The sequence below is a fragment of the Ciconia boyciana genome, chromosome 1, assembly GCF_034638445.1.
Source record: "Ciconia boyciana chromosome 1, ASM3463844v1, whole genome shotgun sequence".
Lineage (NCBI taxonomy): Eukaryota > Metazoa > Chordata > Aves > Ciconiiformes > Ciconiidae > Ciconia > Ciconia boyciana.
The window spans coordinates 94,105,926-94,121,116 of NC_132934.1; the positions used below are offsets into that span (position 1 = coordinate 94,105,926).

Here is a 15,191-nt window from a genome sequence, read left to right on the forward strand (position 1 = left end):
TAGGAGAGTAACAAATAGGAAAGGAGTGACAGGGGGTTGTTTCAGGAGAAAGTGGTATGAGGTAGCTGCCATGAAGTCCTTAATAAGTCACAGACTTTTAGCAGCTCACCTGCTCCCTTGAGTTATCATCATTGCTCTGTGGCATGTGCGCTAGGGTAAGTTTCTCCTCACCTTGGGGAAACAGAAGCTTAAAAGATGTGCCATAAACCTGGAAGCCCCAAGCTATACTCTTCCACTAGCAAATTTTTAGGAATCAACAAATTGAAAACATCTGAAATTACTACACTGCAAGTGGTTGTCAATATCATTCAGAATACAAATTTTAGCTGGGCATTTGACTTGGACAGCATGATAAAACTGAATATAGCACGCTCTATGATCAGCTCCACCACTGCTGCATGCCCCAGCGAGCCCATCCGCTCTCTAGGTACATCTAAGCAATACCCTTCCTGCAGCAATACCTGACCTGTTCTGAGGGCACCCGTCTGACTCCCCTTACTGCCTACCACAATGCCTGTGCCCTTACTAACACTGAGAGCTATTTCTGTCTGCCATTTCCCACCCCATGCTATCCACCCACAACTTGTATTTTTGTTAGGAGATCTGAGAAGAAGGGAACAGACCTGCCAGGACAACTCCTACAGAGGCTGCCCAGAAGATTTAAAAAATATTCTGCTGTCATGTCATGGTTTACCTTCCCCCCCATTTCACCTGATAGTTAAAGGCAGCAGAGAGAGGCGAAATTGTGCAACAAAGAGCTAATGCCAAAGCAGAGAAGAAAACTTATTTCACCTGATCCTTCTCACCCTCTAACCTAGAAAACATTAAAACAACTGAACCAGCAGGTTCAGACTGACAAAAACTGGTGTTTCCATATTTGTACAATCTGCCTGTGTGTTTCTACATTCCCAACAGGAAAGGAAGTATTGAAAAAAAACCCTTCTGCTAATAACTTCACCATCGTTAGAAATAGGATACATCAGCCCATAAAAGAGCCCATCTAGAAAATGGAGCATCTAGACCGGAGCAAACCATGGACACACTTTCCAGCACCTGATCTCCAGGGAGTTTGAGAAGCCTGTCGTACAAAACAGTAAATAACTATCCCAAAACCAAGTATGGGATTGCAATTTAAATGAACCTTCTAACTTTGTGAGGCTCATTTGAGACAGTTCCAGAGCATGTGCTCGTTCAATCCCTGCTTATTGCCTTTAAAATTATTGTCTCTCTGTTCATTTAAAGAGACCACAGAAAATGGGGTTGCACAGCAGGCCCTTTCCTGGAGAAGTTTTGTTTTTCCTTCCTGTCTGGCTGTGGCTTAGAATAAGAAAGTCTAGATGTTTGTTATGCAAAGAAAGAGGCTGGTCCTGTCACAAGACACAAGAAAAGGACTCCAAAAATACAAGCTCATGTCCTGCTCTGCTTAATTGTTCATTTTTGTGCAGTGGCTGTCACTTGATTTGGGCTGATTATTATGTATCATATTGAATATTTCTTGCATTAAATTAAGCCCTTAAAAACTGAAGAAAAAAAATACCTCAAAAGCTATTTAGAAATTGTAACACCTGAAATAATTCTGATAACTTTTTCATTCTCTCTGGGTTTCTGAGCCTTTCAGTTCCACACTGAGGTTACAGTTTCCTCAAGAACCATGAGGTGAAGAAGTGTTTGTTGTAAGAATAAGCACTAGGACTTGGAGTCTCCCTGAAAGATAGGCATTGGAAAGTGACAGTAAGGGTGCATATATCTATGTGCATTCCTGTGTTTGTGCATGCACATGAATACGTGTGCAAGATGAGGCTTCTGTAGGCTTCTCAGTGGGGAAAATACCTGCTTGTTTCCTACCATCTGCTGCCTAATGTCCACCAGGGTGCCAGCTCCAACATGCCCGCTGCTCTGAGACCATTAGAGAGTTACCCTAGTATTCCCCAGTGTATTGGGGAACTGACTCACAAAAAACCTCACTGATTCACAAAAAACCTCAAGTCATAATTGCCTAGTGCCTCTCTGTGCAGTGTGAGAAGAAAATGGCTCTGCTAGGGATCCAACCTACCTCAGGGGTCATCCTAACCCTGTCTATAAACAAACCCTGAACAGAAATTGCCATGCTATGAGTTGCTGATTCACCTGGTACTACCCTTGGGGTGCTTTCCATGAGGTGCTGGCCAGTTCAGGTTTGATTTATTAAGGCCTTCTAGCATAAGCATCTCTCATGAGGGATACCTTGTCTACACAGAAGGACCTGCTGTAATGATACCAATCAAGTTAAGCAACTAAATCAGGAAAATATTGCATATCTCCATTTCTAGATTTTTATTATGCTAGAAAAAAGTGAAGTGGTAATTACTCACTGGATAAAATTAGTAACATGATTATTAAAAATTTACTCTAAGGCATATGTTTTATGGGCTCAGATTTAACTTTTTAAATGAAAAATCATCCAATGGGAGAAAAACAGCTGGGGTAAACTTCATTTTTTAAACTCAAACTGGTTGATTCCTCCCTATTGTGACTACTTGTAGTGAATGAAAGTTTCAAGAATGTCTAAATTCAGTCTTTAAAACTACAACCATAAGAAACAGTTCTCATTCAGAGAAAATCTTGGGAGAAGCTTTGTGGTTACAGCTAAAGATTTTAGTACAACTATAGCTGGGTGTTTTTCCCATCTCAAAAATCATTTAAGAGATCTCAGGACTTCAGCTGATGGTCTGGAATTACATGAACATATTCACAAACTCTCTAAAACGTATGTTTTGCTTTGAAGCCCCACAAACTTCCCTGTGGCTGCCTAACAAAGCCCCTACTGAAAACCGTGATTAGCAAGGTGACTTGTGGAGATGGTTATGTTCTGCAGGTGAGAGTGTGTCTTCTGCACTTTCTCTCAGCCAGCCCAAGCACTTTGTGGTATCAGCCTGGGCTTTCTGGAGGTCAGGAGAAAACATTAAACTTTTGACAAGTCCCACCCCACAGAAGGGACATGTGGTACTTCTTCAAGAGCTGCTTCTAAAGATACCATTGAGAGTAACCGCTGGCTTACACAGCCACTATGATTGGGCCACCTCATTCCCATTTCCATTAACAAAACTAGCTTTCCTTTGACACATGTTCTCTTCGTTAGTGGTCTGTTGGTCAGTGTCATTCTGTGCTTCTGTGGGGCTCTTTACATACAATGTTCAAACCACAGACAGCACAGTACAGCAGAAAAGTAGCTAAATTAAAACAGGCTAAAATAAAACTTAATTCAGAGAACTTCAGCCACAACAGGGTTTGAGCAAGAAAGGCCTTCACGGGGGGGGCTACTAACAGATAATGGACAGTAAAGAGGTGGTTCTCTGTCACCAGGATTAACATTTTTACATAAGTACCCCTTTCCCACGACTCCACTACCTTTTTTTGGCAAAACCAGGACCTGGCAACTGAACAACAGTACATAACCTCCATGAAAGGAGGCTTGTGTTTATCACTTTCTTGTCTGCCTTGACACAGAAGCCACCAGCAATGAAACTCCACACCACAGCTATTTTAGTCATCTTTCGGCTTGATACCTTCACTGTGCACAAAGTGACATGCAAATTTGCAAGCCAACAGGAAGACAGAAATTCCCAACCACATTGCACTTGCAGTCTGGTGAGTTCAGGATTCATTCTCAGTCAGAGTTGATTCATGTGATAAAACCAGCAAGAAATCCTGTTGAAGGCAGTTACAGCATAACTTGCCTACACAGGAGATTCATCTTAGTGGTGGGCTTCCACCTTAATGCCAGGAGAGTTTCTGTGCCTTAGAAATTTCTTATTTGCTCTTCTGTAAGTATGAAATCTTGAAGCCATACGCATAGAAAACGTCTTTTAATCTCACTGATGCCTTATAGCAATAAGCTGCATGGGTTAATGACATTCTATGAAGATTCCTGAGTCAGTTTCAGATACAGTCTTTCCCTTTTTGCTGTGCATACTTGTATTTCACCTCTTATTTGTCCTTCTCTAATCTATACAGACCTAATCTTCTAGTATCCTCATTTATCAGTCCATCATCCCTCTGACAATGTATCTTACCTTTTTGTTGGGTTCTTATCTTGCTGATAAATATTTTATAGATGTGAGGACAGTGGAAACAAAAACAGCATTCAAGACAAAGGGGTACAAGTGATTTATATCATGAAGTCTTATTCCTGACCTTGTACAGTTAAGACCTTAAGACCACTGTTGCCCATTATTTACTAGTGGTGATGTGATATAGACTCGAATCCACAAACCGTGCCTGCTGCTGAAGCTCTCGCGTGGTGTGCATAATCACAAATGGAAGAAAAACTTTTGCATAGACTTGAGAGTGCAAAAATCACAGGCATAAACTGATCACATGTAGCCTCATGCAAACCCATTAAAATGCAAAGCACAAAAAATACACATTCACAATACAAGGGAAAGCGAAAACCAAGGACGCCTCTAACTTTTTCGTGAAGTGACTCATGCATGCCCCGAGGTTACTGCCACTGTTTTTGCTGCTGCTTCTTCTCAGTGATTTCATGGAGAATACTTCTATATCTGATCTTCCTTGTTTGCAGCATTGTTAGTAGCTTTTCAGAGCCAAGTACTTCTGTTTTCTGGGAGGGATAATTTGCTATAAAACATTCCCATGTGGGGAGAGACACATGCAGGAGAAAGTCTGTGGAAAAATACCCTGGGATTTTTTGTTAAGTACAAGGGATATGCAGAGGTGACAAGGCTTAAAGGAGTAACCAAGGTAGCTAATAGTTCTGTTGACTAACATCCTAAAGAAGAGAGATCTTGCCAAAAACAAAGTGAAAAAGAGAGAAAAAAACATGGCTTGGAGACCATGTTGCAAGGATACTTTTCAAGGAATTTGCTGTTGGTTGCAAGGTGAGTTTGGCTTTTTCTAAAAAGCCAGTGTTAAAGGCGCAGCAGTCAGCCATACCCTTTATGAGGGAAAAGAATTGCAAGGAGTAAAAAGAAGGGAGATGGATTGGTTCTGTCATGAAAAGAAGAAATGGAGAGAGAATGACAGGCAAAAACAGTAGTGGCAAAGGAGTGTGGGAGGAAGATAGAAGGAGAAAAGGCAAAAAAGATCAGAAAAGTGAATGACAGGAGGTAAAAAAGGAGATAAATGGAATTATAGATGTGGACCCTTAGTGCTCATGGCATTTCCTGGTTTCTCTTAGAAGGCTGGTTCCTGCAGCATGAGTTGAGAACATGCTCATAGATACTACAAGCTTCTTAGCAAGAGCTGCCCAGACTTTTAGGCTGTCATGTCCATCATAGTAAATCCTCATGCGTTCCCTCTGCAGAACACACTTGTATGGGGAAGAGAGGAATAATGACTAGGATCACCATCACTTCACTAGCAGTCACTACAAAGCTGTTGGCCTTCTGACACTTACACTTCATTCTTTTCAAAACCGCATACCAGGGGGAGATGGGGGTGGCTTCTATTTTTGGATGCCTACCTTAAGAAAAACTAACCTTCATTTTTGGAGCTGCTGTGCATACAGAATTTGTAGGTGCTGTACGGTAGTGGAAGTCAGCACACAAAATAAAACCCCTGCAGTTTATACACTTGGAGAAAAAGGGAGCACAGTTTTCATCCTATGTAACCATTGATCTATCCTTGGAGAACATTTTGAGATGTTCCCACTAGTGCTACTTAGTGCTGCTCCACAAACATACTTATTTCTAAGCATAGATGATGTTTTTTGCCAGGTACTTTTATACTTTAGCTTAGTAACTCTTTCACCAGCTGTTCACCAGCTATTTGCTGTATATGAGACACCCCAGAGTGGTTCACAGTTGCAGGCAGCAACACCAACTGTTCATACATTGCGCATGAGTATAATTATGTATACTCATATATACTCATACTATATATAACTATACACATGCCCAATGTATGAACAGTTAGTATTGTGGTCTAGTTTTGTATTGAATATGTGATGACAGATTAATTTAAAAGGTCTCATTGTAAATTTTACAGCAAATCTTGGGTTAGAAACCAGAAGTGTAATGGCTACCTGGCTTTGCTTCTGTTCTGCAGGTTCCTTACTACAGCACACCGCAAGATCTATGTGAGGACTGACCTCCAGTGGGTGCAAGATGCCATGGAAATATCAGATGAAAGGTCGAAAAAAGACCTTCCAGCAGAGCCGTAAGCACCAGTCCTAACACACACAAAAGGCAAGACAAGTTTCCAAACCCTCAGGCAAAGTCAGTCCAAAGACTACCTCCAAGAGCACACCAAAGACCATGCCCACTCCTGATACTCCTCCCAAGACCACATCATCTTCCAAATGCATTCATAAAGCTCCATTCACTCCCAAGCCCACTCACCCTCCCAGCCCCAGATGCTTCCCCACATGTATCCTCAGGGCCATGATCTCTCCCAAACCAACTGCCAAGGCCACGTCCATTCCTAAGACCATTCCTAAAGTTATATCCACTCCTAAACACATAGTCTCTCCCAAACGCACTCTCAGAGCCACAGTTGCTCTTATAAGTGACAGTGCAAACCTATGGCAGGTGACTAAACATGGCACCAAATATAGCAAGAAACAGGAAACTCACCACCTGCACCTTGAACTACTTGAAAATGCTACTTACTAGGCAGCAAGAAAGTCTCTGAACAAACACAGGCTCCATTCAACCCTATATCTCTGCTTGTATTTTCTGGGAATTAACTACTATATGAGGTTAATAGCCATCCAGCTGTAACTACAACATGAGACAAGGGAATGTATATATCACACTGGCCATTACTAGTTAGATGGAAAGATGGGGTTTGAGTTCTCTGAGCCTCCAGAGCCCTTCGAGTAAATCCATCCTCACTGAATAAGCCAAAAAAGCTCCGTGAAGCCACAGCATTATATTATTTCACTCCAGTAAAGAATCCTGCTCATGCAGCTGAAGATAACATTTGGGTTGAGACTTTGCTGAAATTAAAAAAACAAGTCTCAGGTAGACGAAAACATTTTGCAAATTCATGTTCACCTTGGCAAACTATTGGTTTGAGAATACAAATAGTAAATCCCACAAAATCCTGAAAGGTTTAACTGTTTCAAGTGTCCACATTTGTATTTCATATTTAAATTTAAATTTTAAAATTATATTTACATTTAAATTTTTTAAATTACATTTTTATAATTTAATATATTATATTTTATATACAATATAAAGTTTAATTTAAAAATCTTTTTTAAAGCTTGGAAATGAAATAAATCACAAAGATTAATTTCCTGGAAAATGGAATTGAGTTTGTTTTTACGAAGTTTGCATTTTGGCCTAATTTGAGAGCAAATGAGGAATAAGCACTCTTGCAAACCCTCCCAAATCCTGGCATTGACACTAATATGGTGTGGGATGAGGTGCTAAACATATTAGTTGTTACAACTAAGGAAAGAGATGCGAGAAGTCTGAAATCTGGCTGAGGAACCGAATAAGTTCCAGTAATTCACTTTACGCTTATCTGTTACTAAATTAGTCCAACTTAGCCCATACCGAGTAATTACAGAGAGCATTTTAGAGGGCAAGTGCAGAGATGGAGGTGATCAGATATGTGAGAGTGACAGAAATAATGTTCTGATTCATTTTTAAAGCCACTTGACATTTACACATATGACAAAGTGGTGGGCTGGCAAAAGGGGGCTAATGGAGGGGAAAATACATCAAATAGGGAAGCCACAATGAACAAAGCAATTGTTGCACGAGAGTGGTTGGGGGAAGGTCCAGCAAAACCTCATTTTTACTCAGATAACAACTGTGGAAATTATCTTGCTTGCTTCAGTGTTCAGTGCAGTGTCCTGATCCATGCCAGGCACTGCCCTCAATAAAGAACACAGACACCATCTTCATACAAGAGCAGGGCGAGAAGACAGAGGACACCGCTTAGCTGGATGTTTGAATCCTAACTTAATACAGTAAAGGATTATTTATGACTACCTACCACCTAGCCACCTGTTGTACCTTTCAGCAAATGTTTAAGAGCTGCCCAGGGCATACACATGGCTGCTTTGAACTTGCTGTAATATAATTAGTTCATCTCTTAGAGAACTCAGTAAACAAAGACGAAAGGATACCCTTAAACCTAGAAAGCTTGCAATTCTAGGAGTCAATTAAAAGAATATATTTAACAAATCAACTAACCTATAATTTTTTCCTTACAACTTTGAAGAAGCTTCTAAATGAACTAAGATCCTCCGGGGAATACGAACTCCCTTCATATACTGAACAGCGCCAAAGGAGGGAGGGGAGGTCTGTTCTACTGTAGTCTAAGCCCACAACCAGATAAAGACACTTGGAGCAGAGCATTACCACAGTTTGTGCAGCCTTACACTGTAGTGAGTTTTTCCCTTCTGCCTTCAATTATTTCAGATTAAGTTTGCCATAGATGTAGTCCCTATCCTACCCTCACTGTTCCATGATAAACAAAAAAAGCCCTATCCTGTACTTCAGCTGGAGAAAGCAAGGCTAGTTCTAAGGGCTTCATGAAGCCTCCCTTTACTGTCTGGCTATACCCACCAATCTGTTATCATCTGGGGCTTGCTCTTGCTATCAACAGAGCAGTCCTCACAGGCAGCACTGAAGGAGGAGGGAGCCTGAAGCAAGCTTTCTAGAGTACAGTGAACGCGAGCAAAAACACACATCTTCCAAGTCTCCTAACATTCTTAAAAATGCTGCCAGACCCTCTTTTTAAGGTGTAGATCTTATGGACAAATCATGCAGTCCTATTTATTTCTCTAATTCTCGTCTGTCAGTTCAGCTGTGATTCTGGGGCACAATAAAGTCCTTCTGCCTATTCACTTGGTGTGATTTTTTACTTGGCAAACACCAGTCACGGCTTCTTGCTCATTCCTGTGGCAGGCAAGTGTTGCTGGTGCTCTTGCAGTCAAGTGATAAACAGATCCAGAAATAGTCAGTCCAGCAGCACCATACAATTACTATGCCTTTACTCAAGCAAAATTATTCCCTTTGATGCCAGCAGGAATTTAGCAGAATACAGATTAAGGACTTGCAGAATTTGGCCCAGTAGTTTTAACTGGCCAAAATCATGGTCGCTTTAGCTGATTATTCCCATGGGAATTCTTTTCACTGTTGCTCAGGTGGGTTACTAGAAAGCGCTTCCATGCTTCAGAAGAGCTGATTCAGATCTGATGGTGGCGGGAGCGGGAAGGTGGTGTGTGTTAGTTTGAGATTGTTCACATCAACTAACCTTTAGCTCCTTTTCTCTGCCAAGTTCCCTTGTGGATTTATTCAGCACCATATGAATGACTGCCTTTCTGCTTCTGCTTCTGGGTGGTACGGGCAACCACAATCGCACAAGATTCTTATGTCCTTCAGCCAGAGCCATCCTTCCGAGTCTCCAGATGCAAGCTGGTACAGTCAGAAAGGAGTCAGTGATCTTCTGCATACAACTACGTAAGACAAGAAGGCAAAAGAACTGCCAAGAATGAAATAATACTACATGAGACTGCATTTTTATGTGAGCTGCTCCATCTCTCTTTCCTGGCCACAGATCAAATCAGCTAGAATTACAGAGCTAACTGTAACCCAGTTATAAACCCATTCCAGACATGCAAAGGAATGTCTCTCCTTACTGTAGGCCAGATTCTTTGGTGTAAAACGGATGCCCTATTAACTTTCAACTTAGCTGACGGACATATTCCTGCAGTATAAACTCACAGATTACAACCTTAACTGCTTCATCTCTTTCTGTTTTTAATTCTGAAAGCACTTGTTGAACAGATTTTAAGTTAACAGGTTTCAAGAAGAAAGTCCAAGCACCCACATAGATGCCTGCAGGCATACTCCATCACTTGAAGCTCAGCCTTGCTAGGGCAAGAAGGGGTGTGCATTTGGGAGGCACAGCGACTATCTGGGTCTCCTGTGCTTCCTCTGGTATGCAGGGTCACACAGTCCTTTCATCAGGGTCTCTACAAAGCCATTATTATGCCAGAGACAATTCTCTGCTAACTTTACTCGCTTAGCTGAGTGTAAGCAAAATTCTCCTTACTTACACAACCACAAATGGTCCTTGTGTTATCAAAAGCACATTTTTGCTTTTTGTTAACTATTCAGCAGGGAATTTTTCCACTGAAACAACACCAGATCCCATATGCTATGTGATGAGGAAAACAGCACATATCTGAGTGCGTTGCATGCTGATAATGAATGATTTAGACTTTTAGACATCTTGGACTGCTGCTAATGATGAAAAAGAATCCCTCCTAACAATTGAAACTATATAATTTACATCTGAAATCATGAAGAATTCTGTTTAGCAGGTTGTGATACATAGGATTTGATGGCCAAGGGACTGATAATAGGCTAAAAAGACTGTACTACTCCCACATCAGTGGTATGACCATACCTTTTGTAGATGAGTAGCAACAGGGAGTTGTGAAAACACCTGCAGGCTGTTCACCATAAAGGAAGTGCTTTTGGCCAGCTGATGGATAGCTATCCATGCCAATACTTTTGGACCTCACTGGAAGGTCTAGATCTAATTCAAGGCCCAGAACTGACCTCCCTACACAATCACTCTCTGGACGAACCAAGATGCTGATTGCTCAGCTTTTTCTATGCTTCATAAATCCCTCTGGGCACTTTCATAGCCCACACTTCAGGTAGCATGGATCTAGACTGTAGATTAATCTCCCTTCTTGCTTCCTCTGCTGGTACCCATTAAACACTGCTGTAAATCCTGAGAAGGAAGGCTATTTTTGAAGGTGTTCAGGCTGGAACCACTCTGTGGAGAGAGGACATCAGGTTCTAGGCCTCTCAGTCTAGATCATCTCAGTAACACCATATTCAGTTATAAAACCAAATTACTTTTCACATGGGGGGTAGTCTCTGTGGTCACCAGCTTGTGACTAACAGGAAAAGCAGCCAAGGGCTGTAACAGTAAAGATGCCAGTAGTGTTTCTATAGCAATCTTCACCATCCTTATCCCTTTTACAGCTGAGAAGGTGGGATGGTATATGCAAGGCTGGAAATTCAATCTGTACTTGCTTTGTGAGTGTCATGCACTTTTGCAGCTAAGCTCAGGTGTCTGGAAACATAATGCTCTCTCCCTTCTAAACCCGATGATGAGCATCAGGGAGAGGCCAAGCTAACCATGTAAATAGAATGCTTTCTGGTGAGCGGAAAGAGAGGTCTTATTTTGAAATATTCATTTCAGCTATTTGCCAGAGGCAGATAAGCCTCTTCTCCATGTTTATTTATGTAATCAGTGCTAAGATGAGCTTGTTATTCTCTCATTTTCAATTCAAGTCAGTCAGTGTTTTTCTTCATATCCTTATGTTACCCATTGTTTAGCAGAGTACAATAAATCGCAGAATTTTGTTATAACAATATTCCTTTGCTATGAGTTCTGGTACAATAGACCTATATTACTGTTATTTTGCACCTACAGTATCTTTCACCCAAAGCATCTCCAAGCAAATGAAGCCTTACAGATGCTTATGAAGCAAATGCAGTGGCTTACTTCTTCCACACAAATGCACAAAGAATTAATAAGCACTGAAATTCAGTAGCTGTGTGAAACTGTTCTTTAGCAACATTCTTCAACAATTCAGGATGGAGAGATAAATGCTAAGGGCCTGCTGCTGAGCTGGGGAACATTGGCAGGGCTGTCGAAGTCAGTCTAACAGAGATCAGCACACTGACTTGAAGCTGCACTATTCCAAAACTGTAATTACAGCTTGACACATCTTTCCTAACAAAGAAAACTGTGATCCCCTAAGATAAAAATTCAATATAGAAATGTTGCAGTTCCAAAGACCTTTTCTTGATTCATTGCCTGGTTCCTTCCTACTGGCCAAACAGGCTCTCAAGAGACTCCACAAGGCCTCCAACAGGCTTCCACAAGACTCCCTCAAGCTCAAACTGCCCCAAGAGTTTAACAGGAGACCACACACCATTAGGAGCTCTGTGGGACATGCTGCAGCAAGGAGAGGGGAAGTGCTGACAACTGTGGCTTAAATCTGGTTTCTCATAGCTTCCGTTGCCCCTGCCATGGGGCCAGGAAGGGAGACAGTGCCTCTTCAAAGCAACTGTGTTTCTGGCTCAGCAGATCATGCATGAGTAGCGTGTGGCCTGGCCCCAGGACAGCCCATGTGTTCTGTCATTCTCTTGGAGCAGTGCACTTTGAAAACCCACAGTTTCAGATTATGAAAGCTTTGGGGTCCCCAACTTAAGGGAAGCAGATATCATAGCATTGCCCCAAAGCAAGTGCATGCTGGATATGCAGACTTTGTTAGGAGCCCAAAGAACCCTTGCTCAAGGCAGCATGATCGCGGTTTACCAAATCCACTCTCTATACCAAAGGGTAACAGCTATCCTTAAATTCTTGGCAGTAGCCTGCAGAATCCCTCAAACTGAAGTCCCAGAGAAGCTGGGATGCGTTTCAAATAAATAAAACGTCTCAACTTTTTTTCCTCAAAATGGAAAAAAGTTTTTGGTTGTACAGAAAGTTCTAGGGTTTTTTCTGTTTCCAAGTGGAAACAAACCCCCTTTTCTCCTGAATTTTGTAATTTCCCAAGGGTCAATAATCTTGAGTTTTCACTACGTGTAGCTGTAAAAACTTAACATTTTGATAGCCTTTCCAACCTGAGACTGTCTTGTTGCATAATGAACATCTATTAAGACTTTATGACAACTTCAGCAATTAGGTATTGATAAATCTTACCTATCATCACGTAATGAGTAAAATGACACAGAAGTTGAGTGGTACATCTGTTGTTAAACTACTAGTAAGTGTTAGACCTAAGAGCAGAGCAAAAGTCTTTGTTCCAAGTCATTCCTGAGCCTTAGAAAATGCTCCAATCTGCCAGGCTCTTTATTATTGCTTTATATAAAAATCCATCTAATTAAAAATATCTTAAGTACTACACAAGAATTTCAAGTAGTATAAACCATCAGTTGCTTACCTACTATTTAGTGGATTCTCTACACATATGTCAAGTCTCAGTCATCTCCAGAAAAGATCTGCTGAGGAGAGGCCTCTAATCTGTCTGTAATGCAAGAACTTCCTTATTGCAGTCCATCCACACATCAGTTTTATGGATTTTTCATACAATTTTGTATGTACACATCAGAGGACAGAAATATTTCCTAAACTGAAAAAAAAACAGATGATGAACAAACATAGATGTAACATTAAGAAGAAAGCAGAAAGTTAGTTTGACTGTATGAGACTGACAACGGAGTTGATTCTCCATTGTTCTGTGCTTTGGTTCATTACACGCCTGAAAAGAGAGTGAGTGCTGTAGGTAGAATTGGGGTTCCATGTAAATCAGTTATAAAACTGTCCTGATTCAGTAGTGTCTAACACTCAATTTGAACTAGAACTGACTAAGGGGGGACACCACAACTTTAAGCAAGGAAAATTTTTTCAAAGCTGTTCACTAATGGTTTTTAACCCTGTATGTCAATGATATTTTTTTTTCAGCTTCAAAATTGAGAAGGAAAAAAGTCACAAAGGTGTGATGAATTGTATTTTTTCATTAGGTTAATGTTGCACTCACTAAACATGCAGATCACCTCCAGCCAGGGTGGCTAACCACTTTTTCTTTTATTTTTGTTTCTAAGGTGGCAAGCCTAACGGAAATCCATGACTTAAAGGAAGCTTTCAGAAGCTGTGAAGTGTTACAGCAAGTCTTACTACGTTGTTTATGTAGAAAACTCAAACAAATATTGCCAAGTACATAACAAAATTCCTTACACCACTGAAGTACCTCTCCTTCTCTGTCCTTATATATGTACTTTCAGAAAATGAGCATCGTGTCTCAGATGACTTAACCAAATTGCGACTAAAAACACTGATAAATGGTGGCTCCAAAAAAAGACATCAGCTCCATCCTCAGTGAGGGCAGTGTTTCTAGAATGACAGCTATTTCTGAAAAAAAATTTGAAATAAATTGTGTATTAGACAGACAGATACACACTATCTAGACAGAAGCATAGATGATTTGTTTCAGAATAGTTTTCAAAAATAACCAGCAGTGTTTCAGCCTCCTCCTCATTTTATATAAATAGCTACAGCTACATTTTACACGCATTGATATATACAGGGTAAGATTCTTACCACTGTGCACTGCCAGAAAGGGGAACAGCAGCACCCTGGTAACTGTAAACCAGCCCACACTATGTACCTATACAATAGGTCTATCATTAAATACAGATTTAGCTAGCCAAGACCCCCATGTTTCTGGCATTCCAGCTTAACTTTCCACAAAGGAGTTGCACAGGCTGCTCAGCTGCACAGTGATTATCAGACTTTTTATCCTGAGCTTTTCCAGTGAGTAGGCAAGGGTGTTTTCCCTTGACAGTCTATTTCAGGTTCACAAGACAGTCTGTTCTTCTGTGACTTATTTTAAACCCCCGTCAGCAAATTCCTCATCCCAGACTCCGAAACCTGAAGGTTAGTCCCCCCAACCTTCCCAAATGCAGCGGATGTTCATTGAAAGCTTTTATAATCTTATGATGATAAAAGCCTATTAAAAATGCAGATATTTTTGCACTATCGAAATGGGGTTTAGAGATTTTAATGGGATAAAAAAAAATAGCACTGGGTCACAGTGCTGAATTGGTACTTTCTCTTTGCCAAACATCTGGCTTATACTGGAGACCAGCATATCTCATCAATCTCCTGAGATGTGATCTCATTTTCTCTTACAGGAGCTGAGCTTGTCCTCTGCTGTTGCTGGGATGCTGCAAGTATGGCTACTTCCTAGTATCCCTAGTTCTCCCCTGGCAACTGTCCCTTTCCTCAAGCAGAGCTAGCTAAGTGGCAAGCAGCTCTGAGGATAGATCTCCACACCTACACAAAACCCCACAGGAAACAGGCTGTGTTTTGTGTGAACACAAGGTGAGCTTTGTGTAGAACTATGTGTAAGATAATGTAGGAAGAGGGGACTTCAGTGATTGCTTTCACCTTAGTTTTCCTACCACACCTTCTGTTTCAAGCGGGTGCTGCTGTCCCATTTATTTCTGTTGCTTTCCCTGTCACCTTCTTTTTAGTTATTCCTATTTCATATAAGCTCCCATCTTTCTTATTTTTAGATCCATCTCTTCCCACACTGTGCTTTGCCCAAGGCAAGAGCAAATATATAAACAAATCTTACAGCCAAACCCTGAGCTCCTTTCTTAGTCTTCTCTGCTCAGCCCTTCACCAGAGTCCCTGTGCTT

At 41.1% G+C, this 15,191-nt stretch overlaps 1 long non-coding RNA gene across 1 annotated transcript in view; it reads right to left on the reverse strand.

Annotated features, from left to right (window-relative positions):
- The window catches only part of LOC140646992 (uncharacterized), a 52,580-nt gene extending 39,532 nt beyond the window's left edge, over window positions 1–13,048 (reverse strand). The window contains exons 1-2 of the long non-coding RNA XR_012040628.1: window positions 12,932–13,048; window positions 9,214–9,415 (exon numbers count right to left, since the gene is read on the reverse strand). This is a non-coding gene — a long non-coding RNA (uncharacterized lncRNA). The remainder of the gene's footprint in view (window positions 1–9,213; window positions 9,416–12,931) is intronic.
- Window positions 13,049–15,191: the final 2,143 nt, after the last annotated feature.